Genomic DNA, 8,167 nt, shown 5'->3' on the forward strand with positions numbered 1-8,167 from the left:
TGTGTGTGTGTGTGTGTGTGTGTGCGCGCGCGCGTGCGTGCGTAGTTGTGCACACCCGCCCTCCTACACCGGGCGTGCGCCGAGGTGCAGCTCAAGTCACCCTGGCGCTTGCCAGGGCCGTGTCCTGTGTCCCGTGTGCCATGCCCCGGGTGCTGTGTCCCGTGTCCCGTGTCCCGGGGGTGCCGGGGCTGAGGCTCAGCGCAAGGAGCGCGGGTCTCCGGCTCCCCCACCCAGGCCCCGTGTAGTTGTGCACACCCGCCCTCCTACACCGGGCGTGCGCCGAGGTGCAGCTCAAGTCACCCTGGCGCTTGCCAGGGCCGTGTCCTGTGTCCCGTGTGCCATGCCCCGGGTGCTGTGTCCCGTGTCCCGTGTCCCGGGGGTGCCGGGGCTGAGGCTCAGCGCAAGGAGCGCGGGTCTCCGGCTCCCCCACCCAGGCCCCGTGTTCAGCTCCCGCCTCGCGCGGGTCCCAGCAGGACGGGGCACACGCGTGTACTCACAGCTGGGGGGCGCGCCACCCACCCCCACCGCTGCCACAGGCCGCTCCTGCCCAAATAACCCCCAACAACCCTGCAGGCCCAGACAAGCCCCCTGGCCCGAGCAGACCCCCGGCCGGCGTGACCTGTGCCGCGCTCCCAGCTGCTTGTCCCGCTCGGCGCTGCCTGGTCCCGCGCCCAGACGAGGGGGCCGTGTCCTGCAGCGTGTGCACGGCACCAGGACGGACCAAGGGCTCCAGCGCTGTGCAAACACCCACACGTGCGAGGTGATAAGCTGGCACCCAGTGGCGCCGGCTTGGCCCAGGCCCCGTGAGTCACGCGGTGCTGGGCCGGTTCTGACTCAGGGCCAGGACCCCCGGGGCCAGGGCAGACCAGGACCCTGCCACCCCCTGCCACTGCCACTGCCACAGCCCGGAGCAGGTCTCAGGGGGCTGTGCTGGGAGGAAGGGGCTCTCGGCCACTTCCTTGCTGTCGGCTGGGCTGCACTGAGGCAGGGCGGCTTTGAACACCGTCCTCCCGTGGGTGCCACGGCCTGCGCTGGCCCTGCCTGGCCTTGCCCACAGTAGCTCCACCTGCCCCACTCGGGCAGTTGGCCTGGAGCCCGGGGTCTTAGCCGGTCACTGCTCTGGCTCCCCCTCTGCCCCCCGGGAGGGTGCCCACGGGAGTACAGCAGACCTGCTCCCCCAGCCCCACGGGGTTGCAGGGACCATGCTTCCTGCCCTGAGGGCTGGGCAGGATCCCCCCCCTCCCCCGTGTTGTAGGGGGCTGTGCTGGAGGGGTCTGGCGGGGGTGTTGTGTAGAGCCCCGGGGGCCACACCCAGGCCTCCAGGGCATTGTGGGTGCACTGGTCCAGGGTGGCTGCGCTGCCCGGCTCAGCCCAGCAAAGCCCAGCAAATAATGGTCACGAGCTGGCAGAGGGTAGATTCAGGCTAGACATCAGGAGGCGATACTTCACAGTCAGGGCGGCTAGGACCTGGAACCAGCTTCCAAGGGAAGTGGTGCTGGCTCCTACCCTGGGGGTCTTCAAAAGGAGGCTGGATAATCACCTAGCCGGGGTCATTTGACCCCAGCATGCTTTCCTGCCATGGCAGGGGGTCGGACTTGAAGATCTGCTCAGGTCCCTTCTGACCCGACCAACTATGAAACTATGACACTATGAAAGCCGGGAGCAGAACTGGGCTGTGGCTGCGGCTTCCTGTGTGGTTTGTTCCTCTGATTCCATGGAGCAGAGCCGGCCCCGGACAGACGCACAGCCTGTGTGTTTTACCCAGTCAGTGCGTACCAGCAAGTGCTGACTTCCTGCACGCAGCCGTCCAAACGCACAGCTGTGTGCACAGTCATGTGCTCCAGACACATGGGATCCAGGGTGGGATTTGTCGTGGGCGAGGAAGGAAAAGTTTAAAACCTGGTTAGGGTCTCAGATAGAGAAGGAGGCCTGGGGCCAGGTGTGTGGGTGTGGGAGAAGGGATGGATGCCCCCTCAGCAAGCCTGCAGATGACCTTGCCAAGCTGGGGGGAGTCGTAGATACGCTGGAGGGTAGCGCTGGGATTCAGAGAGACCTCAGCTCATTGGGGAACTGGGCCAAAATGAATCTCCTGAGGTTCAGCAAGGACAAGTGCAAAGTCCTGCACCGAGGAGGGAGCGATCCCCTGCACCGGGGCAGGATGGGGGTGACGGGCTGGGCAGCAGCTCTGCAGGAAAGGACCCGCGACCGGCATCTGGGGCTGCATTGGGAGCAGCGATGCCAGCAGATCAAGGGCGGTGATGCTTCCCCACTACTCAGCACTGGGGGGGCCACATTTGGGGTCCTGTGTCCAGTTGTGCCCCCCCCCCAGCAGAAAGGATGTGGACACATTGGAGAGAGTCCAGTGGAGGGGCAACAAAAATGGTTGGGGGGGGGCTGAGGCACATGGCTTTGGAGGAAAGACTGAGGGAACTGAGCTTATTTAGTCTGCAGAAGAGAAGACCGAGGGGGATTGAATAGCAGCCTTCACCTCCCTGCAGGGGGGCTGCAAAGAGGATGGAGCTGGACTGTTCTCAGTGGGGGCAGACGACAGGACAAGGAGCAATGGGTTCAAGCTGCAGCAAGGGAAGTTGAGGTTGGATATTAGGAAAAACTCTCTTACCAGGAGGGTGGTGAAGCACTAGGACAGGCTCCCCGGAGAGGTGGGGGAGTCTCCATCCTTGGAGGTTTGAAGCCCCGGCTAGACAAAACCCTGGCTGGGATGATGTAGTTGTGGGTGGATCCTCTTGGAGCAGGGGGCTGGATGAGATGTGACCCATCCTGCTTGGAGCAGGGGGCTGGATGAGATGTGACCCCCCCCGCAAAGTCTCTTCCAGCGCTCAGAGTCTGTGGTTCTATGCGTGTGTGCGCCACGGCGTGCAAAGGCCAGTGGCAGTAGTGCAGACACTTCAAATGAGCCCTCAAGTGCTGACACAATGCCTGCTCCGCACGGATAGCGCTGTTCCAGTCCTCGTCGATGCCTGCACCCACACAGCCGTGCCCGTGCCCGTGCCCGTGCCAAGCAGCTGCTCACAGCACTGTGTGCTGGGCTAGCGAGGGGTTGCGGCTGTCCCGGCTGGCTGGCTGCAGCGGATGAGCTCACACTGGCAACGGATCCATCTTTCCCACCTCGCTTTTATCCCCGTTTCTCCTAACATCTGAGCTAGAAATTTCACACACGTCTGTCTTGCCTTTCCATGCCCCAGTGAAACTGGCTGTGCCTTTTGCTCTGGACTCCCCAGAGACAACCTCCCCTCTCTCCTGTCCTTCCCCCACATTAGCACATCCTTGCCCCTTCACACTCCTCCTAGGGGCTGAATCAGGGTTTTCTCTGCCCCGGCTGTCGGACCTGCTGTCTCTCCTCTCAGCTCCTGGACTCCTGTACCGTCACCCCCATGTCCGACAAACATCCCATCTACCACAGGACGCGTCCTAATTCCTACAAAGTCTTCTTCTGCCCCTGCGAAGGGCCTGAGTTTGGGGGCAGTGTGGCCACACCTCACCCAGGATTAGCAAACACTGGGGAGGGGGAAGCAGGACTCGATGCTCCATGAACTTATGGGGTGCCTCATTCCACCTGCCCCAAGCCCTGCCCTTCCAAAACCAGATCACACGCCCCAAAACATCCAGCACCAGGGACGGGTGAAGCTTGAAAGTGGAGACAGGGCAGAGCGCCAGCTCTCCTTGACCCCTGTGCGTTTTCACTGATCCCACTTGAGGACTTTGCCACGTGTTAGATCACAGGAGATCGATTGCTCCTCTTCTAGCAGCTGCAAAAATGTGGACAGCAAGAGCCAGGAAGAGCAGAGAGGCTTCGAAGACCACATACTGGTGAAAACAATTCTGGGAAGTTTTAGGACCAGAATCGGAAATCAGGCAGGAACCGGAGCAGGCTTTGGAGGCTCCGGGAACAGGGCGGGACCCAGGGCTGGAGCCAGAGCAGGCCTCTGGCTCTCTGGGATCACGGCTGGGGGGCTTGCCTCAGCCCTTCCTGGGCTGCCTTTGATGGCCTGGTTCTCTGGGGGCATCTCTGCCATGGCCTGGAAAAATGCATCCAAGTTGGCTCGGAGGGGACTTGGAGCCTCCAGCAAAGCACCAGCCCAACTCAGGATGTCGCCAGAAAGGAGACCGCTCCTGGCGTCCACCTTCACCACGTCTGAGGGGTGAGTCCCAGGCACATGGTGGCAATCGGGAGAGCCTAGGGCTGCCGTCCAAGCGCTCAGGCGGAGGTGCTTCAGGCTCCTGGGGGGTCTGAATGGCAGCTGCTGGGAGTAGGATGCAGCAGCCCAGGCCCTCGGGGCTTCTCTCCCCTGCCTTGGGCCTTCATCTACATTTGCAAGGCAGCTGGGTTTTTGGTTGTAGCCATGTTGGTCTAAGGACATAGGTAGGCAAGGCTCTTTTGGTAGATGTGATATTTTTTATCAGACCAAGTGAGTAGCTGGAAAAAAGTTATTGGCAAGCTTTTGGGTGCAATCACCCTTCCCCAGGCATAGGGAGTCTCTGCTGCTCTGAGACTCCAAAGAATGAGAGAAGCTAAAAGTGTGATAGGATGTCAGTGAGACGGTAAATAGGTGGAAATGAGGACAACAAAAGGTAGAGCAGGGAAGTGAGGAGAAAGAAGTGGGGGGAGGGAAGAAAGCCAAAGGTGAGTAAGGGAGACTACTCTACAGGAGTAGCAATACAAGGTAGAAAAGAGGCTGACTGTGACAGAGGAAATAGCTGGAAATTAGGAAAACAAAGGGGAGAAAAGGAGGGGAGGGGAGAAAGGGGGTGGGGGGAAAGACAAGTGTCAGAGGGACCTGGTGAATCAGACTGTCAGGCAGGTTGTAATGTGTCATAAACCAATGTCTATACCGAGTCCATGATGTTTTGTATCCGGTAGGTTTATGAAGGTGCAAGACCCAGGAATGGGGACGGTGCTGCTGGGGGGTGCTGGAGGTGTGGTGGCAGGTTTTGCATTTCTTCTCCTGGCATGGCCTGGATCCATTGGGTGTACTTTGGGTCATAGGGAGTTTGCTTCTGGTGATGGGGTTAGTGAGGTTCGGTGCTTGTTTAAAGGCTAGGATAGGTGGTTCCAGAAAGATCTCCAAACAAGGAGAAACCAAACAGCAACTGCGCACCAGAATGAACGCACGCTGAAAATCCAGCAGGGAGCTGGGAGAACAGCCCCGGCTCCCGCTCACCCCTTGCTGTGGACCCCAGGGGCAGCGGGGCCGTGCCCCAGCCCCCTGCACGCACACTCAGCTCCCCCAGCAGCAGTTTTGGGGGGGGGTTTAAAGGAATTTTTTATGTTCCAAGACAAATCAGGCAATCAAGTGCAAATCCATGTCAGTCCAGAACCATAAGTGACCCTACAACCGGCAAACATCCTCTACTCTCACCAGGAGCTCCAGATATTTCCAAAGTCTTTTGGAGGGCATCCTACGTGCAGGCGCAAGCCTAGAGGTTTGGGGTTCGGATGCCCCCAAGTTTTGCCTGCCCTTGGCCGTGTGGCTGCAGGAACAAGCTAGGGAGGAGCCCCCCATTTCCATACAGTGAGCTTTAAGCCCCAACACCTCGGCAGGTACTAAACCGCGCCTCAAGGAAAACTGCCTTCTTGGACCCAGATACATGGTGTTTCCTCTGCCCTGCCAGGGAGCAGGGCTGTGTCCAGCAGGGAGGGCCCCCAGGGAGCTCCTTCCAGCCTGGGGCCAGCCGCCCCGCTCTTGTCCAGCTGCCCAGCTGGGAGGGGCCCTGGCCCCCCGCCCGCCCGCACGCCCAGCGCATTGATCTGCAGACAAAGCCCCTTTGTGTGGCCTGAAGCAATTGGCAGAGCCCCCGCCCTGCACCCTGCTCAGGCCGGCCCCGGGCCGGGGCCTGCAGGCAGCGAGCTGCAGCCGACCGCAGGGTGCAGCCAAGGGGCAGTGCTCTGTGCACGGGGCTGCATGCCCCGGGAGCCAGGGCAGACGCAGGGGGAGCGTTGTGCCGGGGCGCTGCACCCAGAGCTGAGGCTGGTTGGCTGGCAACAGGCCAGAGCTGCTCACGCTCCAGCCTGCAAGGCAGAGCCTGGGGTCTCGCTGCAGGGAAAGCAGCGGCTGCTGGAGAGCCCAAGAGCAAGCAGCGGAGAGCCAGGGCGAAGCAGCTCCGGCCGCCCACCCAGCAGGGCTGGACCAGCCCGTGGCCCCCAGGAGCTGTGGCCTAGGCTCCCGCTGCTTCACACCGAGGGGAGACTCAGGCTGCGACGCTCTGGCGGGGGACAAGGCTCCCGGGTCGAGGAGGCTGTGGCCAGATTGGGAAGTCCAGCACAAAGCAAGGGAAGGCTGACTGCGAGCACAGGCTGGAAGGGCCAAGGGGCATTGGGGCTGCAGAAGACAGAGAGGGAAGGGGTCGGTCTCTCCCCAAAGGCCTAGGACAGCCAGTGGAGCTGGGCTTTGTGCGGTGGTTGCAGGGCACAGGCCTAGGAGCAGCAGGGCAGCGCCGGCTGGGACGAGGGGAACTCTGGCCGAGGGCGGCTGAGCACCGGAGCAGGCACCTGGAGAAGCAAGCAGCGGTGGCTCCAAGCCTGGAAACATCCTCGAGCGGGGGCACAGGCTGTGGCTGGGACAGGCTGGCCAGGGACAACCCCACCTCGAGCTGGGGCTGCACTAGTGTGACCCTGTGAGGCCCCTGCCAGCCCTGCTGTTCTTCGATGCCACGAGGGCAGGGAAGGGCCCTGCCCCTGCTCCTTCTCCTCCACCTGGCTGGCGGCGGCAGCAAGCGGTGCAGAGCTCCGCGGCTGGGGCTGATTTCGGTGCCTGGGTGGGTGGCCGTGGGCAGCCTAGGAGAGAGATGGTGCAGCAGAGCGTGGCTGGAGACTTGGAGCTAAAACAAAACGCCCTTGTGAGTCAGCCAGCAGAGCTGGCTTGGCCCCAGTGAGCCGTTACCTGGGAGCACTAATTGCCAATGGTTTAACGAGGGAGCCTGGGGATACTGAGCCCTGGCTCCAGGCAGGTGCAGCGGGAGCCCCAGTCTCAAGCACACAAGACCCAGATAACGGGGGACAGCCAAGGGCCTACGAGTACAAGCGGGGAGGCGGGAGGGACAGGGGGGAGAGTGCAGGCGCTGCCGGTGTGGGCTGCGGCCACAGAGGAGCAGCACTGAACGAGTGCCAAGAGCCCTCAGGCCTCGGGAAATGCAGGCTCCTGCCAGACAGGAAGGGGTTGAGTACAAGAGCCGTGGACGTCCTGCAGCCGTGGAGCGGGTAGGAGCCTGCTGCCGCATAGGAGTGCCCCTAGGGATGCATGGTGGCGAGGAGGGCTAGCTGCACTTGGCCTCCCTGCCAGCAGCTGAGGCCCAGAGGCCCCGGGGAAAGGAGCAGCCCGCATGGGAGGGGGACCACACGCAGCATCTGTACCCAAACGCACTCATACGGGGCTGTCCACGGAGGCTCACAAGCTGAGGTCACAAGCAGCTGTGTCTGGGGGCCAAAGCCATGGGCTCCTAGCTCAGTGATTCTCAACCTCCTCCAGCTCCAGGCGCCCCTGGGAGCAGCCATGCTGAGCTTCCACGTGCTTTCTGACTGTGGAAAAGCCTAGAGTAACGCGAGCTAAGATCAAGTGCAGTCCGCTGCACCGGTCTGCTACCTGAGCCAAAAATGCATTTAAAATGGCACTGCGTAGTGGAGGGCACACCCCCGTCTGCTTGCCGACAGGACTCCTGAGAGCCTCATAGTTAGCTTTCCACTGCCCAGCTTCCAGTGGGAGGATCTCGGCCACACGCCAACTTTAGGGAAAGGGGAGACTCCTCCCCAGCTTGCTCCTGTGCCCACACGGCTGAAGGCAAGCAGCAAGCAAAACTCGGGGTCATCTGAACCCCAGGCCTCTGGGCTTGAGCCTGCATGTAGGATGCCTGCCAATGGATTTGGAAGTATCTGAAGCCCCAGGCTAGGATGAAGGATACTTGCCAGTAGCAGGGCCACATACGGTTCTTGCATGATTCAAATGGATTCAGATTTGATCTGGCTAATTTGACATGGAACACAAAAAATGTAATTAAAAAAAAAATTCTTGCTGCAAAGGAAGTGGCAAGACCAAGAGCACAGCAGGTGAGATGTTTGTGACCCACTGCCTTCTTACTGGAAAACCTCTGGGTTTCTCATGGATCCCATTTGCTCACCACATGAGGCTGACGCTGCCTCCCCCCCCCCCCCCCC

This window comes from Alligator sinensis, unplaced genomic scaffold (assembly GCF_000455745.1).
Source record: "Alligator sinensis unplaced genomic scaffold, ASM45574v1 scaffold673_1, whole genome shotgun sequence".
Classification (NCBI taxonomy): Eukaryota; Metazoa; Chordata; order Crocodylia; family Alligatoridae; genus Alligator; species Alligator sinensis.